We start from the raw sequence: 12833 nt of genomic DNA, 5'->3' as shown, positions 1-12833 counted from the left end.
ACACAGCAGTGGAAAACAGTTTTTGCAACTCACATTACAGAGAAAGGGTTAATCTCCCTATATAATGTGTTCCTGTAAGTGAAGTATAAAAATACTATTAACCTAATAGAAACATAAGAAAACTATGAAGTGTCCATTCTTAGAAATAAAGTGCTCTGTGTCATAAGAGAAATGCAAATCAAAACCATCCTGAGATACTATTTTTTTACCTATTAAATTAACAAAATTCCAAGTTAAATAAAACTCTGTTGGCAAGGCTGTGGGGAAACAGACTTTCTCTTACATTGCTGATGAGGATATAAGTTTGTATAACTACTTTGGAAGGCAACTTGGCAATATATATGTAAAATTATTAATATATCAACTATCTGACCCAGCAGCTCCATCTCTGGGAATTTACCCTATCATATAGTATAGAGTGATTTTGTTTTCTTTTCAATAGCAAAAGATTGGAAACGACACAAACATCCATCCACATGGACTGGCTTAATAATCTGTGGAACAGTCATACAATGGAATTAACTGGAACTGTAAAAAACTTTAAGTCATTCTCCAAGTTGAATATGTAAGAATCTCCAAGTTATATTTTCCTCCATAGTTTTATTGAGATATAACCAACATATAACAATGTATTTGTTTAAATTATAGAACACAATGCTTTGATGTATGTATATCTTGCAAAATAATCACCACAGTAGATTTAGTTAACATCTATAACCTCATGTAGTTACATTTTTTTTCTTGTGATGGGAACTTTTAAGATCTTGTAAGATCTTAGCAACTTTCAAATATACAATACAGTATTTTTATCTATAGTCATCATGCTGTACATTATATCTCCAGAACTTGTTTATCTTATGACTGAAAGTTTGTACCTTTGGATCACCTTCACTCATTTTGCTCACCCCTACCCCTTGCCTCTGGCAGCCACCAACCTGTTCTCTTCTATGAGTTTCTTTGTTTTTTTAGACTTCATATATAAATGAGATCATACAATATTTGTGTTTCTCTGTCTGACTCATTTCACTTAGCGTAATGCCCTGGGGATCCATCTATATTGTCCAAATGGTAGGATTTCCTTCTTTTTTTATGACTGTATACTATTCATATAGTATTCAAATATAATACTTTCTTTGTTCATCAGGTTACATTATTAAGTGAAAAAAGGCAAGGTTAATATCAGAGTGTATATCACATTATATTTTGCATAATTAAATAAAAATATAGTTGTATGTGATTTGCATAAACAAACTGGAAGGATAAATAAGAAACTAATGGAAATGATAATGGGGGAGGTTGCTATTAGGATGTGGGAACTGGGTGTGTGAAAAATGGGGTGAGATCAAGACCTGGCATTATCTTTTTACACTAAAATAAATGTTTAACTATTTCAATGTTCTTTTTTTAAAAAATTTTTTTTAATGTTTATTTATTTTTGAGAGACAGAGTACAAGTGGGGAAGGAGCAGAGAGAGGGAGACACAGAATCCAAAGCAGGTTCCAGGCTCTGAGCTGTCAGCACCAAGCCCAATGCAGGGCTCAAACTCAGAACCTTGAGATCATGATCTGAGCCAAAGTCAGTGCTTAACCAACTGAGCCACCCAGGCACCCCTCACTGTGCTACTTTTTTATAAAGCTAAGTGAAAAGAAAGAAAAGCTTCACTAAAGAACTTGGTTGTTTATTCCACTAGACATTCAATAAATAGTTATTGAGCAGCGACCATGTGACAGGCACCGTCCTAGGAACTGCTCCCAGAAGACAGCACCAGACCATGTAAGCTGTGAAGAGTTTAGTGGTTGTCTTTGACGTATATCACTCTTGAAATGCCACATCTTCTATTACACCCATTCAACAGTTCTCTCATCCCATCTGGTCTCATATTCACCGCCTCAACATGGGGAAACAGCCCCCAGGCCCTTCAGGTCTAGTGACCATTTAATGCTTGTGTCTTCACTGTGGATGTTCTTTGTATATGATTTCACATCTCTGTTTGTCTTTCTTTTTGAGTGTGTTGTTTAATGTAATTGATGGAATTTGATATTTTAAAAGCTCAGGGCTTTCATTTTATGGACCGTGAACGAAATAGACAATTCCTGTGAATTTACATTCTAGTGCTGATCAGAGAAGGGCTTTGTGAAGAGGCGATATTGAACACAGACATGAAAGTTATAAGGGAAAGTGCTTGTCAGTATCTGGAATTATGCTTGTTGGTTCATAATAATTACTATTTTTGCTGCCCTCAGGGGAATTGCAAAACATTACACACACACACACACACACACACACACACACTTACCCTTATTTACGAATATACACTGCTGCCAAACTAACGCCTATTTCCAACTGATTGCTTACCTGGTAATGATGATAGCTTTGAAAGGAGTAAACCGCCTCTGGTCTCTTGCTCTGGCTCCCAGTAACCAAGGTCACAGCAGACATTTCCGCGGCCTCTGGCTTTGATTGACAGATATACCTCTGGTTGTGGGGGCTTTGTCCTCATTCCAAATGAAGCTAAATGGCCCATAAAATTAAACCCTGACCTTTTAAATATCATATTCTACCAACCAGAGTAAACAACACACTTGAAAAGAAAAAAAAAAAAAAACAAGATGTGAAAATGTATACAGAGAACACAGGGGAGAATAAAACATTCAATTTATTACTAGACCTTGACAGTCATGGTGGGATTTTTTTTTTGCCATGTTGGGGTCACCTACATGAGACTGGTTTGGAGGAAAGAACACTGTTGGGTAGGCATAATGTTGGCGGGCATGTGAAGAGCAGTTTATGTGTGTTTAAAGAAACTCACAAATTCTTTAGCTTTAAATCACAACTTACATGATCTGGTGCCTGTTTTCTGGGCTCCTGTGGTACCTATGCTCTCTTTTGTCCCAGCTTCTACTGCATTTTTTTGTTGTTGTTGTTGTTGGTAATTGTTGATTAAGTGGTGAGCTCCTTAGAGGAAAGTACTGTACATATTTCCCCCATATCCCTAGAACCTAGCACAGCCCTGACATTTAGAAGCCTCCTTTGAAAGACTGGGGAAGACATGTCCTATGAAGCAAGAAACTGGATAACCTTGTAGACATCTCTTTGGTTTGCGAGAGTTAGAGTCCAAGAGGCATGCTTTGTTTTTCGGTTGAATGAGTTGATGGACTGTGGGTGTTTTTGGTAACTGTTAAGATTTCCTCCTCCCAGTTACTCTGCACTCTACATGTACACATAGTGCAGCTGGCTCAGCACAGCTGACTGTGACAGTTCTCAGCTCCGTGCCAGCTGGTTAGGCTCTCCCATGAATTTGTCCCAGAGTCTCCCACACCCTGTGATCTGACTGTAATCCAATCCCCTTCCTTAGACTTCTCTGATCACCCTCCCTGTGTTTTCCTCACCTCTGTCCCTTGCTCTATGAGCTGCTCAGACTTCAGCAGCTATGTGGGACTAAAGCATGCTCTGAGTTCATCCACAGAGCATGTGCCGGGACAGCCAAGTACTCCAGGTTTGAATAAAATGACCCAATCTATTTGGTATTCACTGGGCAGTCACATAGGGACATGTCCATTCTGGGATGTCCCTCAACAGGGCAGATGCTGCCTCAGCCAGATTTGCCAAAGGTCCTTAAGTCTGGCTCCTGGTGGGAGGCTGGGGAGGTCAAAGTATACCTTCCACTGCTGCCCTGCCACGCTCCTTGTTCTACCGCCATTTTGCCTTAATAATGAGTTCCCATAGGAGTTCCTACCCCAAATTTCATTTGGATTCCTCCCAATTTGATATCCCTCACCTGGTCTGTAACTGCAAATTTAAAAGACTCAAAATAGCAGCTTTCATAGACAAGGGACTATTTCATTTCTGGGAGTAAAGAATTGGCACTGGCTAATGAGTTATATTCCAATGTACAATGCCCTCTGATTGTGTATTATATATTAGCACTCTGGACTTGAAAGAGACAATTGTGTAATGTTTGCCCATTAATTGAGAATAATCATCTCAGCTGCACAGTGTTGCATACCAGCCAAGCTTGTCATTCTCTGATCCAACAGCTTTTAATTGTTGTGTTGCCCTTTAATGGCAACCATTCTCAGAGTTTAGAGAACAAAAACAGAGACTTACCTAAATATCAGCTCCTTCCCACCCTGAGAGAAAAGAATCCATTTAGATGGAAAGGATTTGCGTTTTCTAATCCCTGGAGAGTGATCATGCCGTAGCAATTTCCATTATCCATCAAGTCTAAATGCTAAGGCCATGGGATTGCTTCTTCCTAATAAAGTTAGGAAATGTAGCAGACAAGGAAAAGGCTTGCATGATTACACAGTAAGCTGGAGACTAAAATAGAAGAGATGCCTTAAAATCATTATCAAGACTCTTTTGAATGCAAGTAACAGAAAATCTAAATCAAATTGTCTTATGTCAAAATTTTTATTGGTTCACATAACTGAAAAATCCTGGGGTGGAACTGCTTCAGCATGTCTAGATTCCAGGGCTCAAAAATATCTTCAAGCTTTGGTCCAATGCTCTCCATATCGTGAGTCTTCTCCTCTACTGCTGCATTCTTAGATGGGCACTCCCCTTCTCAGGCAAGATGGCAGGTGGCAGCTTAGTTCCAGGCTCACATCTCTGGTGAAAGTTCCAAGATGGAATTTCACTAGACCAGCTTGAGTTACGCTCTTTATTCTGAATCCATCGTGATGGCCAGGGAGAATGGAGTATATTCACTGGCCACACCTTAATCACGCTCACCCCTGTGGGTGAAAGGCAGGGTCAAATCCATCAACCTGAACCATGTGAACTAGCAATAGAAAGTGGTCGTGTGTCCCCAAGAAAAAAAACAGGCACTGTTATCAGAAAAATGGGACTGGATACAGAACAAGCAAGAAAAACTGAGGTACTGTACTTTCATCTCAACTTCAGGAATGAATGTCTTTGTAGGTTGGTAATTTAAGCTTAATGTCTTCTCCCAGAACTCTCTGTATAATAAAGATGACCATTTACCAAGTATCCGACATTGTGTGGAGTGTTTACATATATCCTCTCATTTAATCCTTGCAACTAAAGAATCAGGCAGGTATGATTAACCCCTCTCTTCTAAATGAAGGAATGGAGGCAGATGGAGATTGAGTAACATACATGCTCCAAGCCACACAACTATTAAAAGGTGAGTTATAACTCAACTGGAGCCTAACTCCAAAGTACTTGCCTTTTCTCCTTTTCTGTGTTTCCCAAACTTGCCCATTTGCAAGACTTTCTGGAGTGCTTATTGAACATAGAGGTTCTCAGGCACATTCTCTCCTCTACTCCCAGCTCTGCCCCAGAAATTATAATTCAATAAGTCTGGGCTAAAGTCTGGGAATCTCTTTTGTTAACAAGTGTGCTCTGTGATTCTTATGATCAGACTAGTTTTAAAATGCACAATATCATGCTGCCTCCCACAGGTTAAAAATACCTGCACATGGCCACTGCCCAATGCTGGCTCCCTTTTCCTGTCTGCTCCTTTTCTCCACAGAGCATGTAAGGGAATTGCTTTAGCTGCTGGCTATGCTCAGTTCACTCTCTAGAGCAGTGGTCTCCAAAGATGGGGACTAGGGGGCATACAGAGGTTCTGGTGGTGTCTGGGGAGGCAATATTTTTCCTGTTTTTTTTTTTTTCCAATTTCTATCTGATTTTTATTTAAAAAGAGAAAAAATTCAACTTTACCAAACTTGATATCCAAATTGGCACTGGTATTCTCCTGAGGCACCTGTGAGGCATTTATGATACCTGAGGTGTCTTCAGAGGAGGGCAGGTGGTCCCACAATGCACAGAGATAATGATGCTCCCATCCTTTGCTAGTTTCCAGGCCCCTGAAACCTTATCTGTACCTACGGAGAATTACAGATCCTGTCCCCCAAAGTCCCCAGGCTTAGAGTGTTTTGGAGGCCAGTTTTACAAAATCATCAATAAACATATAACCATTATGTTATGCCTGTTTCAGATGATGGAAAAGGGAGGAAGGCCACTCAGATCTTTTTATGAATTAGTATAACTTTTGTCCTGCTGACAAGGACAAAACAAGAAAAGAAAAATGTAGATGTAGGATTCCTAAACAAAGGACTAGTAAACTTAATTTGGAAGTGCAATGAAAACAATAGATACCCATTTGCAATGACATGGATGGAGCTGGAGAGTATAATGTTAAGTGAAATAAGTCAGAGAAAGACAAATACCATACGATTTCACTCATATGTAGAATTTAAGAAACAAAACAAATGAGCAAAGGGGAAAAGGAGAGAGAAAGACACAAATCAAAAAAGAGGCCCTTAATTACAGAGAACAAACTGATGGTTACCAGAAGGTAGAAGGGTGGGTGGGTGAAATAGGTGTGGGTTAGGGAGTCATGGAGGATTAAGGAGTGCACTTGTCGTGATGAACGCTGGGTGATGAATGGATTTGTTGAATTACTATATTGTATACCTGAAACTAATATAACACTGTATGTTAACTAACTGGAATTAAAATAAAAACTAAAAAAATATAGATAGCTGATACTTCAAATAAGTAGGATCCATGGAACACAGCCACGCAGTGTCATTATTTTCTTCCTGCTATTGTCCTTAAAAGCTGATATATGGCACTGGTTCTTTCTTACCTATGAATAAATGAAAATCTATAGTCTTTTCTGGCCACTCCAAGTAAAAAGTCTTTTGATCATGAAAAACTGTCTCAGTTTATGCATTAAAACGTATAGTTCTAGATAACAGTCGAACTTCTAGCACTACAAAGTTAAAGCTTATCCTCATCCTCAACCTGGGCCGGCAGCAGGTGGAAAGTTTGGAATAGACAACAGGGTATTATCTCATCTGTTTCCCTCAGTTGATTTCCTCTTCCATCTCATGCATTCATTAGTTAGTCTCTGACTCCTCTGGGGTTGAAGTAGGGGAAGGGAGGGGAGCAGTAGGAAAGCTCCTACTTGCCCAGCACTATTATGAACTGTTCCCAGAACATCCTAGACTGGGCGGAAGTTTAAAGCTAACTTATTTTTTTTTAATCATGGAACTCTCTATGGGCTTTCTTTGAGACCCCCTATTTCTGAGAATCTCTCACCTACAATTTAATTCGTGCAAAAGAATGCACCCTTTCTACTTAGTTTCCACCCATGACGGCACTACTTCTTTATAGAAGCTGATCCTCTCAAATGGAACTAAGATGATCCCACAAAGGCACATATTCTCTTATGCCCCACAACTGGCTCATAATAAATATCTCCACACTTCGCTCAGATAAACTCTGGGAATGTGGGGTTTCTCCACTGCCTCTGTTTGCTCTGTGTTGGAGCGGCTAGCAGCCAGTCTCTCCCGGTTTAACTTTCTGAGATGTTAGACACAGTCTACACTGTTCTTCGAGTTCTAGGAGACTTCATGGAAGAGCAAGGGGCCTAGATCCCAGATTTCATTTTTAAAAAGATGGTGGAACTTGTTCTATTAGATATGAAGACTTATTTTTATTTTTTATTATTATTTATTAAAAATTTTTATGATGTTTATTTATTTTTGAGAGAGACAGAGACAGAATGCAAGTGGGTTAGGGGCAGAGAGAGAGGGAGGCACAGAATCCGAAGTGGCTCTAGGCTCTGAGCTGTCAGCACAGAGCCTGACATGGGGCTCGAACTCGCGAGCTATGAGATCATGACCTGAGCTGAAGTTGGATGCCCAACCGACTGAGCCACCCAGGCGCCCCCAGACTTATTTTTAAATAAGTCTTAAAAGTTAGGGGGCGCCTGGGTGGCGCAGTCGGTTAAGCGTCCGACTTCAGCCAGGTCACGATCTCGCGGTCAGTGAGTTCGAGCCCCGCGTCAGGCTCTGGGCTGATGGCTCGGAGCCTGGAGCCTGTTTCCGATTCTGCGTCTCCCTCTCTCTCTGTCCCTCCCCCATTCATGCTCTGTCTCTCTCTGTCCCAAAAAAAAAAAAAAAAAAAAAAAAAAAAAAAAAAAAAGTTAGGACATGGGATGATGCAAGAATTGGAAAATAAATTGCTGAAACAGGATAGGAAGCCCAGGAACACACACACACGTACATCATATACTCAGTATAAAGGTAAAATTACAAATTGGTGGAAAAATAATGCTTGGGAAACTGATTATCTGTATGGAAAAACACAAAATTGGATCCTTCTCTTACATCATAGGTGGGTTGAAATCCTACAAGTAAAAAAAATTTTTTAATCCTACAGGTAAGAAAATATTAGTCTTTATGACCTTGTGTATAGAAAGGTTTCTTAGGGGCATCTGGCTTGCTCAGTCAGAAGAGCATGTGACTCTTGATCTTGGGGTTGTAGGTTCAAGCCTCATGTTGTGGGTAGAGATTATAAATAAACTTTAAAAAAAGAAAAATATTTCTTAGAGTTTGCACCTATAGGAAAAAATAAGGATAATTTTTATCATATTATATTAACAGCAAATTTTCTGCAACAACAAAAGATACCATAAACAAAATAAAAAGATAAAAATGCAGACATTTGGGAAAAGATATTTAAAATGCAAAATTTAACAGAGAAAATGTATCCAGAATATTGAAAAAGCCCCTACAAACCAATAATGATGATAATGGTAACAGGCAAGCACTGTCCTAAGCACTTGAGATATATTAACTCTTTTAATCTTTACTGTGTCCCTGTGAGATAGGTAGTTATTGTCCCCACTTTATAGATGAAGAAACAGGCACAGAAAATGTTCAATAACTTACCTAAAGTCACTGGTGGACCCGAGTTTGAGCCTAGAAGTCTGGTTCCGGTTCCTGTGGTCTTAGCTACTATGTTTGCTCTCACACTCTATAAAAACATCAATCCAAGTAGCCAACATACATATAAGAAGAATCTCAACCCCGCTAGCGATCAGAGAAGTGCAAATTACAATACCAAGGAGAAATCATCTCATACCCATGAGTTGGACCAAAAAAAAAAAAAAAAAAAAAAACTGACAATACCAAGTTTGAGTGAGGATGTAGGAAGAACATGAAACCTTTTATTTATTAAGAATTTTAAAATTTGAGGGGCACCTGGGTGGCTCAGCCGGTTGAGTGTCTGACTTCGGCTCAGGTCATGATCTCGTAGCTTGTGAGTTTGAGCCCCCTTTTCTGGCTTTGTGCTGACAGCTCAGAGCCTGGAGGCTGCTTTGGATTCTGTGTCTCCCTCTCTCTCTGCCCCATTCTGTCTCCGTCTCTCTCAAAAATAAATAAACATTAAAAATTTTTTTTAAATAAAAAAATAAAAGAATTTTAAAATTTGAGTATAATTGACATACAATGTTATCTTACTTTTGGATGTACTTATTTATTAAAAATTTTTTAAAAGACTTTATATTTTAAAGTAATCTCTACATTCAACGTGTGGCTCAAACAAAATCCCAAGGTCAAGAGTCGCATGCTCCACCAACTGAGCCAGCCAGGTGCCACTAAAATTGTTTCTTTTACTTGAGTATAGGGGGAAAATGAAGTCTTTTGTACACTGCTGGTGGGAGTATAGATTTGCACAACCGTTTTGGAGAGCAATTTGCCTATAATTAGCAAATTTGAAGGTGCTTATATGCTATGACCCAATAGTTTTACATGTAGAAATATACGCTAGAGAAATTTTCATGCTGTGTGCACAGGGAGATGTATTGAAGAATATTCATTGCAGTATTGTTTATAATAGCAAAATTTGAAAACCTCAGAATTTATTAACAGAAAAAAATTGTGATATATAAAATAAAATAACATGCAGCAGTTAAAATGAACCAGCAATATATCTACCAATATAGGTAATTATGAAAAAAATAGTATCGTATGGGAAAAACTGGTTGAAGCAAAATACCTGTAGTGTAATACAATTCTGTAATATTTAAACATCCATAAAACAATGCTATTAAATGTGTATGTATATAAAATATGTGGTAAAAGAATGAAAATTTGAACAAGAATGATAAATGTTTTCATGATAGTATTTACCTCTGACAGAAAAAGAAGGGCAATGAGATAGGGGAGATGTCTGCCTAGGAAGTCTCCATTATATTTGTAATGCTTGATTAAAAAAAATCCTAGGGCACCTGGGTAGCTCAGTCAGTTAAGCCTCTGACTCTTGATTTTGGCTCAGGTCATGATCTCATGATTTGTGAGTTTGAGCCCCGCACTGGGCTCTGCTCTGACAGTGCAGAGCCTCTTAGGATCTTCTCTCTCCCTCTCTCTCTCTGCCTCACTCTCTCTCAAATAAATAAATAAATAAATAAACTTAAAAAAATGAAAAAATGTAAAAAACCCGTGAGTTCATAATGATACCTAAAACAACAACAAACACAAAATACAGCCTAATAGTTTCCATTGGAAGTTGCTAGATAATAATTATTCTGTAAATGAATAAATAATGAGAAAGCATTCATTTTATCTTTTGTACGCCAACTGTATTTCAGTTACTAGATATCTGATAAAGTGGGTTCTATATAGAAGAACTCCAAACAATAAATGCAAAACGAAAGGTAGAAATTTTAAAAATTTGCCATTTTCAACCTCTAATGAAGTAATTGATCTAGGCAGCATTCACTAATGAGGCTAAAACTATTAGCTGAGATGTTGATGGGGAACATTATAATGGAAGGGTCAGGCTGACACCACATACAACCTGTGATCAATCTTAGTGTCTTGAAAAGTTGTACAGCCTAAATATTACATGCCTCATGAGATGATACAACAAGAAGTATCTCTTATGATGTTTCTTGCCTAAAAAATTGAACTTGATTCCAATCGAGTCTTTAGAACTGCTACTAGTTTACAGGAAATGTGAGGGATAGAAGAATTGCTTAAATGACAAAGATATGATTGGTTATATCCCAAAAATGGGACATTCTATAGGAAGTGTAACTCAGTTTCTCCAAATATGCTTTATGCTCCTACAAGAATGGCAGTAGAGAAAAAGCAGAGTGAGTTATTATAGGATAAAATACACTGAGGAGATAAAACAACCAAATGCATTGTGAGGTCTTTATTTAGATCCTGATTCAAATAAATCAGCAATAATGAGTTTTTGCCTATTGGAGAAAAATCAAGGAAATGTGCATAAAGATTGATAGTAGAGGTCATTAAGTAGTTATTGTTATTTTTTCTTAATTTTTTAAGTTTATTAATTTATTTTGACACAGAGAGGGAGTGAGAGTGTGTGGAGGAGGGTCAGAGAGGGGAGAGAGAATCTAAAACAGGCTCCACACCGACAGCATGGAGCAAGACGCGGCTCAAATTCACGGACCGTGAGATCATGACCTGATCCAAAATCAAGAGTTGGACGCTTAACTGACTGAGCCACCCAGGTGTCCCAGGAGTTATTATTTATGATAAGTATGATGAAGGTATAGTTATTATGTTTAAAACATGTCCTCAACATCAAGGTAAGGACATGTTAGACAGACTGTAACACAGTGAAATAAATGTTTCTCCAATGGTCTTTTACCCCAACCCTTCAGGGAACCTTAATTACAGAAACCAGTCAAATACTTCACTCAAGGGTCTATATGCTCTGAGAGTCTGGGAAGAGAGTACAGTGCAAATGAAGAGAACCAGATTTCCAACGCTTTGGTGAGGTGAGTGTTGGAGGAGAGCACTAGGGCACCACATAAATGTTTGTGGGGCTGGGACCATCCTTCAGCCCAGAGTAGGGGCACAAATGGGGTCAGTGCAGCTAAGAGAAGGGCACAGTGTTCTGGGGGCATTGGGTACATGGTAGGGACTGTCAGGAGGAAGCGGACCTTGCAGAGCACACATCAGGTACCCAGGGGCTCCCGGGCTAGAAAGGCAGGATAGGAGGAAGTCTCCTTCTAGTTGAGTATTGAATATTGTTCTGTGACGTTCCCACTCCAGGCTGACGCAGCTTGGAGACATCTGACCTGCAGTTGTAGAGCACAGATTTGATATTTTACAACAAGCACAACAGTCCTCACCCAGGATCAAACCCATTTTACTGTGAGGGAAACAAAGGCACAGGATCATATGGCTTTGTATCTTTTAAAAAAGCTGGGTGAGAACTACCCCTTAATGCTGGGCTGCTGCTCCATCCGCCACCTGCCTGTAAATTTTCTGCTCACCTTTGTCTAACATGCAGAAAGACTGTCAAAAGAGTTACGGGCTTCAGCCCAAGGGTGTTAATAGTTACTATCTTCTTTCTGGGCTTTTATCAGGAACTGCTGTTCTCACAAATCAAACTGTGAGAACATTTGCCAGAGATTTCCCAAGAGCAGACTTAACTCTTCCTGTTATATCAGAATTAGCCTCTTTAGTTGTCTTTATGCTTCTTGGGGTCTGGGGGGGGCCACTATGAAGCCGGGTCCATTCTGTCCCTAGAAGCAGGTGCTCTGCTCTTTTGATTCGATGCCTGCTTCTCCAGTGGATCCTGGCTGGGTTGGAATGTTTCTGTGGCAGTTTGCCAACAGCAAGAAGACTAAGCGTGCCCTGAGAATTTCCAGTTGTAGGCTCTGAACCAAGTCCAGGGAGACTTCTACCAAGGAGAACATTTTGATTATTTCTTTTGATCTAAGTTTCTTCCTCCCCATGTCCATAGATCTAATCTGGGAATTACTTTTGATCTTGAAAGGTTTTTGCTTTTTGGACTTATTTAGACCAGGTCTACCTTGTTTATAATGAGTAGGACAACATTTTATTGTAAGTAAGTGTTCATCTATACCCTATACCTTAGGCATGGGGCTAAGAAGGGGTTAATGAGAAAAGGATGAAAAGAACCAGGTAGGGTCTCCAGGAAGATAATCCCATGATACATTGCCAAGTATTGAAAAGACAGAGACTAATACTGAGCAGAATAGTGAAGAATAAAAAGCTCTATATTGGCCA

Source organism: Panthera pardus, unplaced genomic scaffold (assembly GCF_024362965.1).
Source record: "Panthera pardus isolate Hobbes unplaced genomic scaffold, ASM2436296v1 HiC_scaffold_12, whole genome shotgun sequence".
In the NCBI taxonomy this organism is placed as follows: domain Eukaryota; kingdom Metazoa; phylum Chordata; class Mammalia; order Carnivora; family Felidae; genus Panthera; species Panthera pardus.
Note: the sequence above shows the minus strand (reverse complement) of the source record.